At 34.7% G+C, this 13,405-nt stretch overlaps 1 pseudogene across 1 annotated transcript; it reads right to left on the reverse strand.

Annotated features, from left to right (window-relative positions):
• Positions 1-11,484: 11,484 nt before the first annotated feature.
• Positions 11,485-12,815, reverse strand: LOC149226575 (putative aquaporin PIP2-8; annotated as a pseudogene). The gene is made up of 4 exons (XR_016247058.1): positions 12,488-12,815; positions 12,091-12,386; positions 11,831-11,971; positions 11,485-11,728 (listed from the first exon to the last, which is right to left on the reverse strand). The product of XR_016247058.1 is annotated as a putative aquaporin PIP2-8 (transcript).
• Between the last annotated feature and the right edge of the window lie 590 nt (positions 12,816-13,405).

The raw sequence follows: 13,405 nt of genomic DNA on the forward strand, positions 1-13,405 counted from the left end.
AGTTCTCTTAATTAACCGTTCTTCTTGATATGCTGTATATGCTTTGCTAATTCCCGAGACATTATATATATATATATATATATATATATATATATATATCTATATATATATATATATATATATATATATATATATATATATATATATATATATATATATATCTATATATATATATATATATATATTTATTTATTTATTTTTCTAATTCCTCATTATAAGCATAGAATAACTTTTTCTCCTTAGAAGATCTAGATCTGTGCATTGGTACTTTATAGTTAAATTCTAAATAGTAGATACTGAAATAAACTCTCTTCTGCTTATTATTTGTGCATGTAAGGTCTACTAGTTCTTCAAGCAAATTCATGGAATATTATTAGATCTGCTCTTAACTTCTAAAGTCCAGGGCTCGCAGATTCTTTGTTTTTTTATTATTATTATGCAAGTATTGGTTCTATGCGTCTGTTCATGAATTTTCTGGGTTTTACTTACAACTATCAGTTAAATGCCTAATTGTTAACAAGTGCATACATAATGTAATAATTAATGGTTACAATTGGTTTTTCCTTAAGAACATAGATTTAGCAATTTTTGTCTAGATCAAGAAAACTCTTCTGTCCATACACAGAATGGATTTAAACATCAGTTTTCAAAATTTCCTTTTCATTTGATTAAAGTAACATGACAATACTAGAAATTACCAGTCCTTAATAACAAATGAGACATAAGAAAGATTTAAGCACTTATCTGTTCACAGTCTTGCTGTTAGTAGATTTTCTTCAGGAAGATCTCACCTCCCAGCTTCGAGTCTGACAATGACATCTAGACTCTCCCCCGAGATATTCCTCCTCCAGACAATATTTATAAGGTCTGTCTTAGTCTGGGTATCTTGAAGCGTCATGACTGACTGTCTAGCATCAAGTCACATACCCTCATAACTTTCTCCAGATCTCACACTGGTTTATTTCAACCAGATCAAGGAGTTTCTGATGGCAACACTCTGCCTTTTTGACCAATTTAATCCTTTCCTCTCTTCAATTCTCCAAACCCCTAGGCCTTCCTCAAATTCTCATTTTGAGGAAACAGGTGAGTAACCACCTTAACTATCTCAGGAGGTTAACAATTGTTTTCAGTTCTTGAAAATACTTTAATTCTTATTATGCATTATTTGTAAATTGTTCTGGCCAACTCAGCCATAGTTCTTTAATGTTCTTATCGAACATATGATGAAAAAATCATAACAGTAAGTAAAATTAATAAGTAAAACAATAAAACAAGTTAAGTGTCCATATAATGTGGGGTGTTTAATCTTTCCCCCCTTATGAGGAACACCATCCCTGGTTTTCTCTTTGGTTTACGAAAATAGTGTAGGATAACTTTCCACATGAAATCCTCTTCTTCCCAAGTGGCTTCTTTCGAGCCAAAGTGCTTCCATTGCACTTTATCCTGGGTGATGGCTCGCTTCTGCAAGGTTGTTTCTCTCTGTTTGAGAATACGAAGAGGTTCTACCAGAAATTCTCCTTCTGGTTCAACCTGCACGTTTTCACGGACTGTCATCAGAAATTTAATTATAAAAAAGTTATACACTAATTATTTCATTAATTGATTTACTTGCACATTTTCCCAGTTAATTATATGCTGAGGATTGTGCACATGTTTTTTTAACAAGGATACATGGAAAACATTGGGAATCTAGATATGGCTTGGTAATGCAAGCTTGTACGCTACAAGTCCAATCCGTTCCAATATTTGAAAATGACCACAATACCGGGGTGCTAACTTAGCACAAGCCCTCCACTACAAGGTACTTTTCCTTGGCTTGAATCACAAATACACGTTATCTCCCACATGGAATTCTCTATAGGTTCTCCTTTTGTCCGCATAAACTTTTTGTCTGTCCTGGGCGACTTTTAAGTTCTGTAGAATCTTTTTAATCGTTTTCTCCATCTCGGCTAGCATATTAGGACCCAATGTTATTCTATTGACTAGACAGTTCCAATCTATGGGTACCCTACACCTTCTTCCATACAATGCTTCGAAGGGACTCATTCCCAATGACTCGTGGTGTCCGTTATTATAAGAAAACTCTACTAAGTGGAGGTAATATTCCCACTTATGCGGCTGCTGCATCACAAACATTCTTAACATATCCTCTAAAACTTGATTAACCCATTCAGTCTGACCATCCGTCTGAGGGTGGTAAGCAGTACTGAATTGGATCTGTGTGCCCAATCCAGAGAAAAGGGTCTTCCAGAATGTGGATGTAAATTTTACATCCCTGTCAGAGATTACCACCTTGGGTATTCCATGCAATCTAAAAATCTCTCTCATAAAAATATCTGCAATTTCAACAGTCTTGTAAGTGGATTTTACTGGTATAAAATGAGCGGTTTTTCTTAGCTTATCAACCACCACCATAATTGAGTCGTGCTGCTTCTTAGTTCGGGGAAAACCTATGATAAAATCCAAAGTAATCACCTCCCATTTCCACTCAAGGATAGGCAGTGGTTGCAGTAGTCCAGCGGGATGTTGATGTTCTACCTTCACCAATTGACATTCTAAACATTTAGCCAAATATTCAGTAATATCTTTTCTTAAACCCAACCAGAAATAACCTTTCTTGATAGTTGAAAGTAGTTTCTGGTATCCTGGGTGGGCAGCATATGGTTTCCTATGAAATTCATCCAATAAAAATTGTTTAATAGAATTCTGATTAGGAATATAAATTCGATTTCTAAAAGTTAACAGTTTATCCAGATTTATTCCATATTCAGATTTCTCCCCTTTATTCTAGGCATTGATTTCTTGGTATATTCTGGGTCTTTAAGAGATGCTTCTTTAATCATATCAGGGAGATTTGACTTCACTTGGCTGAAATGTATTTCATAAATACAATGAAACTTTCTGCTTAATGCATCGGCAACCTGATTTTCTTTTCCCTTAAGGTGTCTTATTTCAAAGTCAAATTCGCTTAAAAAGGTTGTCCACCTAGCTTGACAGGCATTTAAACTGGATTGGTTAAATAAATTTGTAAGACTACTATGATCTATTAACAACATAAATTTCTTCCCCAGTAAGTAGTGTCGCCACATTTTTAGTGCATGCACTACTGTTGTTAATTCAATATCATAAGCAGAGTATCGCTGCTCATATTCCTTCAACTTGCGGGATTCATAAGCTATAACCTTCCCCTCTTGCGTTAATACTCCGCCAACACCCTCCTTGCTAGCATATGTGCATACAACAAAATATTTCTCTGGATCCGCCACCTTTAATACAGGTGCAGTAGTAAGTAGGTGTTTTAATTTCTCAAATCTTTGTTGACATTCAACTATCCACTGGAAATTCCTTCCCTTCTCCTATAATGAAGTCATGGGGAAAGCGATTTTTGAAAATCCTTCAATGAACTGACGATAGTACCCAGCTAGGCCCAAGGACCTAATATCAGTGACATTCTTCAGGGTGGCCCTCTCCATAATGGTCTTAATCTTCTCCGGGTCTACCGCTATACCTTCTGTTGATATGACATGACCGAGATATTGTATCTGAATTTTGGAAAATCACACTTGCTATACTTAGCGTACAACTGATTGTCCCGTAAGGTTTGCAATACAATTCTCAAATGCTTTTCATGTTCCACCTGATTCTTAGAGTAAATCAATATATCATCAATAAAAATCAGCACAAACTTATCTAAGTATGGCTGAAAAATACCATTCATCAGACTCATAAAAGTTGTCGGGGCATTCGTAAGACCGAAAGGTAACACTACAAACTCATAATGACCATAACGAGTTTGAAAAGTAGTTTTACAAATGTCTTCTTCCTTAATCCTTATTTGATGATACCTGGACCTTAAGTCGATCTTGGAGAACACACTTGCTCCCCAAACTTGATCGAATAAATCGTCAATTCGAGGTAAAGGATATTTATTTTTGATAGTCAGTTTATTCAACTAACGATAATCAATACATAATCTTAGAGTTTCATCCTTCTTTCATACGAACAATACGGGAGCTCCCTAGGGAGACACACTAGGTAGATATATCCTTTATCAAGCAGTTCCTGCAGCTGCATTTTGAGTTCTATTAATTCGGGTATACTCATACGGTAAGGAGTTCTAGAAACAAGAGCTGCACCTAGAACCAACTCAATTGTAAAATCAATATCCCGCTTGGGTGGTAACCCGAGTATGGATTCAGGAAACACATCAACAAAGTCTTGAATGACAGGAATATCTTCCAGAGAAGTCATCTTGCTCTTGGAATTTGTATATCCTACCTGTACAACATAAATTTGACAACCTTTCCTGATGCATTTTCCTAGCTGGTTAGCAGTAATAGGACATAACTTAATATTTTTCTTAATTCCTTGAATTTCCTTCCTCTGTCCCGATTCAGTAAGGTAACTAACATATTTTCCCTTACAATCTACTAAGGACCAATGTCCTTCCAACCAATCCATCCCTATTAGTACATCGTATGATCCCAATGGGAGTATATTTAAATTAACATAAATATGTTATCTTGAAATATTGACAGGACAATGTTCTATTTTTGAAACTACCCTTCGCTTCGTTCCTGTGGCTAATTGGACTAACCAGGGTTATTGAAATTTACTACTTTGTAGTTGGCATCCCTCTACAATCTTAGGACTAACATAGCTTAAGCTAACACCCAGATCAAACAAAATAGAGATAGGTTGATTAGCAATCATACCTTCACACTCAATCATGGTGGGCTGGTATTCTGCTTGATGGTCGTCAAGTGCAGCATTAATCCTGTGCATGCTCCTCGCCACCTCCCCAAATGTGGAGGCTTCTTGCATGTTCAAAAGCTGCTCCGTTCTTGCTCTATGTGAACAATATTTGTAATAATGGGATTCTCCACATCCCCAACACTACAAAGGCTATTTTTTCTATTGGTCATTAGCAGGCTTATTAACTCCCTCAGTCTGCCTACTTTTAGTAGATGTTGGGACCTTTTGTTGATTCTTTGCTGGAAATTTACTAAAGGTTCTTTGCTATAAATTCCTTCCACCGACAATTTTTGTCTATCTATTTGGGGGAAAATTTCTTCCCCTCTAGTTCAAACCTCCTTTCGAACCCTCACTTTTCTGTTTCATTTGCTGGTAACAGATGTGGGCTTTTCGCACAACATCATCCATCGTTTTGGATAATCAAATTCCAGCTTCTCCTTCATGAAATTAGGTAGACTACTAATAAAATGTTGAATCTTGGCCTTTTCTTCCTGCATATACGGTACATACCATAGTAAAGAGGTAAATCGTTTCACATATTCATCCATAGTTAAGGCTCCCAACCTTAAATCATGGAATTCCTTCGCTTTTTCATCATAATAGTGTTCTGTCAAATATTTATCTTTGAAATGCTTCTGAAATTCTTTCCATGTGACCTGCTCTTCATCAATTTTCCTTACAATTTTTATTTCTTCCCACCACAGGGTGGCCTTACTTCTTAGTTGATAAACTGCTAGCCATGCCTTTAATTTATCATTATAGTCATAGATCTAGAAATATTTATTCATATCTATTAACCAAGCTTCCGCCGCTTCCTCTGATTCACCTTAAAAAATTGGGGGTTTTATCTTTTTAAATTCCCCTTGTAATTCAGCTTTCTAGCTTTTGATTTTCACTGATCATAAACATTATCAGAATGTCCTTCATCATCCTCATGTCTTTCCTCTGACTCAACATTATCTTCCCCTTGATGGACAATCGCGGTTTTCTCTCCGTTACTAGCACTAGGGTTTGGCCCACATTGATTTTGTCGATCAGACAGGCTTTTCAAAATTCTCTCTTGTTCTTGTCGTAATCTCTCATTATTCGTCCTCAAGTTAGTCATCTCAGCATGTAACTACTGAACGGTTTCGAGTAGGGCTGCATTGGCCTGATGAGATTCTTCTCCCAACTGTATCCACATATCAGGGTTGGCCCCTACATATGTCGCACCTGACTGGTTCAGTGGTCTGGAACCCCTCTGCATTCTGTTCTTGTGGCTCTTTGCCCTTCTTCTCTCTCGTTGTCTTTATCTCTGTGGTCAATCATTCACACCCAATTCTAATTAGTTTTTTTTTTTTAAATGTATATTATATTTGTATATCGTAAACCGGGCTCACATACCACTTGCAACATACATTTCAACTTACAAGATCTAACCAAATAAAAAAAATATAACTTCGAATTACCCACTTTATAATTAATGTTCATTGCGCAAACAAAGGTTTGATATGATAGTCTTTCAACTAGTGTTATGGTATTTGGTATGTATATTTTTTGAGGTTATTAATTCCACCCTGTGCATAGTATGCAACACATACAACACAAATTTTTGTCTATGTACATGATTCCACAAAGGTCATATGACCTAGGACACCTGGCACTCACTGCGTTGTGCAATCAGCCTTTGTGAATTTGACGGTCAACAACAGTGAGGGTTTGTTGAGTAACTAATTCCCACCCTCAGCGTCGGGGTCGAAATCATTTGGGTCTTTTTGCTTCACGGTCGACTGCTCTGAAATTGAACGAGGTTTTCTCCATGGCTATAAGGGTTTTCACTCACCAAAACCTCTCCCTCCTGCAGGTTGCTACACACACCATCCCTTTGGTAAATTATTATTTATTTTCTTAGGATTAATGTTTCCCTCATCATTTTTCTCCACAACCACACAATATGAACAACCCTAATTTGTTTCTTGGACTATACAGGTGGTTCCTGCTAACGTCGGCTTTACATCCATTGATGGAAGCAAGTTTGGAATTAGAAGTTCTTCCTCAGGTATTTATTGCAATTATTTACTAGGACATTTGGTTCTGTCTTTTTTCTAGAGAGGGAAAATTTTGAATTTGACCACAACACCTTGTTTACCCATGCAGGTGAGCATTGCAGCTCCAAGGCCATGTCACAGGTAATGTAGGGTTGTTCAATCTGTTTTTTTTCTACTTTTTAGTCGATACCCCACTAAAATTCCTCCTAATTCCTTTTCCTATTCTGTTTGCATGTAAGAATTTCCTAGAGCCTTCTTTCTTAGTAGTTCGAGCCTTAGGAGCAATGTTTTCTTACAATTATGTCTTTCCTACTATTTAGGTTGGTTTATTGTTAAAATATTAAGGGTTTTACCACTTGACTGTCATTTCGATTGCTTATTGGCTTACGAGTTTTGTTATGATAGGCTTAGCATGTGGCTGGTTGTAGCCTCTCCATTGTTTTTTGGGTTAATATATTTTGATGACTTTCTCTACTGGAACTCAAATGGGTGACCCAATTTGCTCTTGATGTTAAATATTAAACAAAATACTATTTGTATAAGTTTTTGAAGTTCTTCTTCTGTTAAGTAAAATGCTATAACTATATATAAGTTTGAACGTTTTTTCCCCACCATTCCCTACTTGAACAGGTAGCTTAACTGGTTATCACGAATATCCCATCTAGGCTCGGTGCTCGTCCTATGTTTGGAAAGTTTTCACATATTTTTTTGGAGACAGCTTATGTGTCAAAAGACAAGGGTTTGAGTCAGATAATAGCTTACTGTGTAAAAATCGATGAGTTGGCTTGGTTACCAATTTTTTTTACTGTCTCTCTGATTCAATATTTGGAACGCTGTAAATAAGTTCTATTAATTAATCATTCTGCCTGATATGCTATATATGCTTTTCTAATTCCCAAGACGATCTCTCTCTCTCTCTCTCTCTCTATATATATATATATATATATATATATATTTGTCTAATTCCTCATTATAAGAGTAGAATAACTTTTTCTCCTTAGAAGATCTAGATCTATGCATTGGTACTTTAGTTAAATTCTAAATAGTAGATACTGAAATAAACTCTCTTCTGCTTATTATTTGTGCGTGTAAGGTGTACTAGTTCTTCAAGAAAATTCATGGAATATTATTAGATCTACTCTTAAATTCTAAAGTCTAGGGCTCACAGATTCTTTGTTTTTCTATTATTATGCAAGTATTGGTTCTATGCTACTGTTCATGAATTTTCTAGGTTTTACTTACAACTATTAGTTAAATGCCTAATTATTAACAATTGCATACACAATGTAATAATTAATAGTTACAATTGGTTTTTCCTCAAGAACATAGATTTAGTGATTTTTGTCTAGATAAAAAAAATTCTTCTGTCCATACACATAATGGATTTAAACATCAATTTTCAGAATTTCCTTTTCATTTGATTAAAGTAACCTGACAATACTAGAAATTACCAGTCCTTAATAACAAATGAGACATAAGAAAGATTTAAGCACCTATTTGTTCAGAGTCTTTCTCTTAGTAGATTTTCTTTAGGAAGATCTCACCTCCTATCTTCGAGTCTGGCAATGACGTCCAAACTCTCACCTGAGCTCTTCCTCCATACAATATTTATAAGGTCCATCTTAGTCTAGGTATCTTGAAGTGTCAGGACTGAGTGTCCAACATCAAGTCACATACCCTCATAACTTTTCTCGAGATCTCCCATTGGTTTATTTCACCCAGCTCAAGGAGTTTCTGATGGCATCACTTTGCCTTTTTGACCAATCTAATCATTTCCTCTCTTCAATTCTCCAACTCCCTAGGCCTTCCTCGAATTCTCTTTTTGAGGAAACAGGCGAGTAACCACCTTAACTGTCTCAGGAGGTTAACCATTGTTTTTAGTTCTCGAAAATACTTTAATGCTTATTATGCATTATTTGTCAATTGTTATGACCAACTCAACCACAGTTCTTTAATGTTCTTATCGAACATATGATGACAAAATCATAGTAGTAATTAAAAGTAATAAGTAAAACAATAAAACAAGTTAAGTGCCCATATAATATGGGGTGTTACAAAAAAAGCTTAAAGTTTGACTTAGACCAATTGACCAAACCCTTAAATTTTTTATTTTATATATATATATATATATATATATAGTTATAATAAATAATAATAATAATGTTTTAATATTTAAATTAAATATATATATAATTATAATTTAATCTAAATATTAAAATATTATTATTATTACTTAATATAACAACTAAGTCATATTAAATAATAACAATAATATTTTAATATTTAGATTAAGTTACTTATATATATATATATATATATATATATATTATAAAATTTCTTTCCGTAATTGATTTAAATACAGTGAAAATAAATATTTAATATTGATATGTTATATTAAATGAAAAAGAGTAATTTTTAAGTGAATTTTTTTTAAGAGTTTTTGGCAAATTTTGGATGGATATATTACCTATACCAAAATATTTTTGAAAAAAATATTAGATAAACCAAATAATAATAATAATATCATAAGTTCCTTGTCATTTGTTGCCCATGAATTCCTGGTCATATCCAACCATCTGAAAAAAACAATTCTTCATAAATATTTATTTAACAAACCTACGATTGAATAATAAATTCCTTGTCATATCCAACTATTTGTAAAAAACCAATTCTTCATAAATATTTATTGAACAAACCTACGATTGAATATTCTTTTCTTTTTGGATCAATATACATAATTTAATCTTTATGCTTTTTACTTTCAGATTTTTTTTTTTAATAAATATCAATGAAAGAATATTAGAACTTTATAAAATTTTCCCCGCTTTCCAACAAGCCCTGAACGAATTGAAGTAATAAGATTGAGCTCGCTGTTCTTTATTGCGGCCCTTAACAACCTTGTTATATTTACTGTCTAAATCTATCTAATTCGAGATATATCTGTAATTTTTTCTTAAATTATTAATTTAAATTTAATAATATTAATATTTATATTTATATTAGATTTATTATTATTATTATTATTTTTTTAATAAAATAATAAAAAAATTACATTAAAGTGGAAATATTTTTGTCTTTAAAAATTTTAATACATATCTTTAATATATATGCATGTTATGGTTTTTTTTTTTTAAACATTTATTTTACAAATATTTAAGCAAAAGAAACTATTATAAAATTTGGGAGCAAGATTTTCTATTTTTTATAACAAATTATATTATAAGTTTTTTTTTTTCTAATTTATATAGTTATTTTCATTTTTATTTTGGGCACATCCCCATCTCCATCCTCATCCTCATCCCCATCCCATCCCCTCATAGTGGATAGTAAAATGAACCTCTTAAGGCAACTAATAAATATTTCCATCCATCCCTATGTTAAGCTTGTCATAGTTGTCACCTTACATACAGGGTAAGACCTCTCTTGCAGAACTACGCTTTACTCTCATTCGTTTTTTCTTAGTAATGTTTTTAGAACAGTCTAATAACACCCATCAAATAGACTCTATCACAGAGACTTGACCCTGATAGATCTAAAGAAAATTGAAATGGTACCCGGTAACAAAAGGCAGAGGATCAAGCTTCAACCAACTAACCTACCCGACAAAATTGATAATGCTTTATACTATATAAAGATAAAATTAATATATGACCCTCTACTATATAAACAGATATCTAATTTTATCTATATATATATGGGTTTGGGGTTTCCAAGCCCCTCGGCAGTGCATCGCCAAATATTTCGCTCACGTCAAGTTTTCAGGGGTTGGAGGGATTACAGAACTTGAAGTAAGCCTCTGGGGTTACATTTACGGTGTACCAGAAACTGGCATCTCGTTACTCGTTATATGTTGAGGCGGACGGAAATAAATACAGGCCTTTAAATAAAAAGAAATACCGGGCTTGCATTTCGCGATTTACGTCTACTTCTTCCCTTCAAACCTTTATGTAATCGTATAATGTAGGTAACTCTCGCATAAAGAATACAACACACTTTTGATGTAAACTTACTATTAACTTACTAATTTGCTTCAGAGGGTGTATAATCGATGCCTCATCGAACTCTTGGCTTTTTAATTGTCTCGTTCAGGATTAGGTGTTACCGGCCAACTTTGTATGGAAGAAGAGACATTCCTTACGCCATCAAACACACTTGTTAATAATATATTTTAATTTAGGTAATGTGGGTATAAATTAATTGGTTTGTGCGGGCTGTGTGGTTTAATGGTTTAATTTTTATTAAATTTTAAATTTAAATTTTATAAATAATTTAAAAGCGGAAATGGAGTGTTGAATTTCATTCTGCAAATTATTTTTTAATATTATCTAATTATTTTTTAATAAATATTTTTTTAATATTATTAAATTGTTTTTTATGTAAATATATATGGTTAATGTTGTTAACAATTTAATCAAATATCTCACAATTAATCAAATTATTCTTTAATAAATATTTTTTTTAACGTTACCAAACATTTTTTTTAAATTTTATATGCATATTCTTAATGTTTTTAAGAATTTAATCAAATCATTTCCTTTCAAAACACCAACACACTTGGTTTTAAAAATTTAATCAAATTATTTCCTTTTAAAACACCAACACAATATTAAAGCAATATGCAATTAGTTTGACAAGGAATGATCCAGGTTTAGACTTAATACGAGAGGTGTAAACAACAACAGCACATATTTATGGTATTTATTACTATTAATATTCTTACTAAAACTCAACAGTGGAGACCTTACAATATAAACGTCTATTTATTATTGAACTGCAATGTGGGATAATAAAGAGAGGTCCTGTGAAGTTTTCATTCTATATTGCAGTGGTTAGGTGGCCACGCGACGATCCCGAGTTTTTCAGGCCAAACGACCCGCCCTTAGAATGTACTGGTGATACACCGTAGCAACCGCAGCTCCAATCAGCGGACCCACCCAGAATATCCACTGATACATTCAATCCATTAAACGATAAGTCACCATCAAATTCCATTTCTATCCATATAAATCTAATGTTTTCTAACAGGGAATTATAGATATTATTCTTACCAGGTCGTCCCATGATTTTTGATGGCCGTATATCACAGCGGGCCCAAAGCTCCTGGCAGGGTTGATGCCTGTGCCTGTGATGGGAATGGTTGCCAAATGGACCAAGAATACCGCTAACCCAATTGGAATCGGAGCCAAAACCTGCATTAACCACTTGTCATATTAGTAAATTTCCATCAGTGAATGAATATTTAATAACACCAAGGTTCATATATATAGAGAAAGAGTTTGAAGGGTGGAGTATGATTTGTGTTATGTACAGGGATGTGGGAGTGGCGGGCTTTGCGCTTGGGGTCTGCTGCAGAGAAGACAGTGTAAACCAACACGAACGTGCCAATGATCTCCGCGAGAAGGGCAGTTCCCTTGGAATAACCGGTAGATACAGAGTTCGATCCTCCTCCGGTGGAGGCATAAAAGCTCCCCTGCATGCCCCTCACAAGGGCAGTTCCGCACAGGGCACCCAGGCATTGAGCTACAATATACAATAGGGCGCGAGGAAGAGAGACCTTGCGGGCAAGAAACAGTGCAAATGTGACTGCCGGGTTGACGTGACCCCCTGCACACACGCTTTGATGATTAATGTGATTCAACTTAGCCTTCACTATATATGGAATCAGATTATGATCAGGGCTGCCGGATACGCTTGGCTTCTTATACCTGAAATTGCCGATATGCAGTATATGAGAACGGAGATCATTCCTCCGAAAGCCGAGGCCTCTCCCAACAACCCCACTCCGCCACAGGTACCTTTGCTTGCTTTGTTTTCAACAACGGTGGTCAGTGTTATGTAGAGGAAAAGTAGCGTAGCGACGAACTCAGCTATGGCGGCTCTGTAGAACGACCACAACTTCAATTCTAGCAAATCCAAAAGAGGGGCGGCGTGATGATCTACGTATTCCATTGTCTGTTGTTCTCCGCCTTGTGCTTCCATCGCTGCCGTCCTGCTCTTCTCCTTAGCTTAACAGCAAAAACTGTACTGCTAATAATGGATACTCCACTGTGTGGATTTTACAGACGAAGGCCCTCGGTTAAATAGTACCGAGGAGAGCTAACGTACCGTAGCCGTCACATGACCATAGAGTATAAGCGAACTGGATTTGCTGTAACAGTCGGGGGACCCGTCTCGACCGTTCAGCTAAATTTTTGGAGGAGGAAGTAAAGAACACTGAACTTATCTCGCTTAGAGATTATATTATATTGTAAACATGTATCAAGGTATTGTTGGCTTCTAAATCCCAGAGGTTGGTAGGATGGGACAACATTTCGGGTTCGCTTGTTCAGATGGTTTCCATGGAGAGATGACTTAGATGGACATCAGTTGCATATCAACCATATCCGCGTAATTTATCTTAAGTGCTGCAAATATCGTTTTGGGAGTATACATCGTTCAGGGTTCTAAAAGCAACTAATGGAAAATATGGGAAATTATCTGGAAAAAACATGAACTTGATTTAAAAATATATATATATATATATATATATATATAATCAACAGCCTCAAAATTTCGATCAAACTTAAAAACTCGGTAAAACTCTTACAAATTAAAACTCGGTAAAATAAAATAATCCTTTAACC

The sequence above is a fragment of the Pinus tabuliformis genome, chromosome J, assembly GCF_031772625.1.
Source record: "Pinus tabuliformis cultivar Carrire ecotype Pingquan chromosome J, CPIR1, whole genome shotgun sequence".
NCBI classification, from domain to species: Eukaryota; Viridiplantae; Streptophyta; class Pinopsida; order Pinales; family Pinaceae; genus Pinus; species Pinus tabuliformis.